The sequence below is a fragment of the Cervus elaphus genome, chromosome 32, assembly GCF_910594005.1.
Source record: "Cervus elaphus chromosome 32, mCerEla1.1, whole genome shotgun sequence".
NCBI lineage: Eukaryota > Metazoa > Chordata > Mammalia > Artiodactyla > Cervidae > Cervus > Cervus elaphus.
In genome coordinates, this window is record NC_057846.1 from 40,708,541 (window position 1) to 40,708,936 (window position 396).

The 396-nt window shown below is 43.7% G+C and overlaps 1 non-coding gene across 1 annotated transcript; it reads left to right on the forward strand.

Moving 5' to 3' along the window:
- The first annotated feature begins 289 nt into the window (after positions 1-289).
- Positions 290-396, forward strand: LOC122688145. Its single transcript, XR_006339363.1, has one exon. It is a non-coding gene; the product is annotated as a U6 spliceosomal RNA (small nuclear RNA).

Here is a 396-nt window from a genome sequence, read left to right on the forward strand (position 1 = left end):
TTTCTGGGTTTGTGTACTATTTTGCTTGCATATTGTGCTAGGGAAGTTTCTCTTCTGTCTCTTGGAGATGGTCCCCTAGTCACTTTACCCAGGTATGTAATGGGTTGAGTCCCAGAGATGAGTTTACATCTGGGCTGCAGAGCTGCACGTCATTCCTCACTGTGTAATTTCCAAAGTCCTTGATGGGGTAAGCTATTGCACTCCTGAAATACCAGGATGCTCTACACAATAGACATTCTGAAAACAGGAGACCTTAGAAACTTAATAGAGGGTAAAAAATTTAATAGAAGTGCTCGCTTCGGCAGCACATATACTGGGATTGGAACGATGCAGAGAAGATTAGCATGGCCCCTGCGCAAGGATGACACGCAAATTCGTGAAGCGTTCCATATTTTT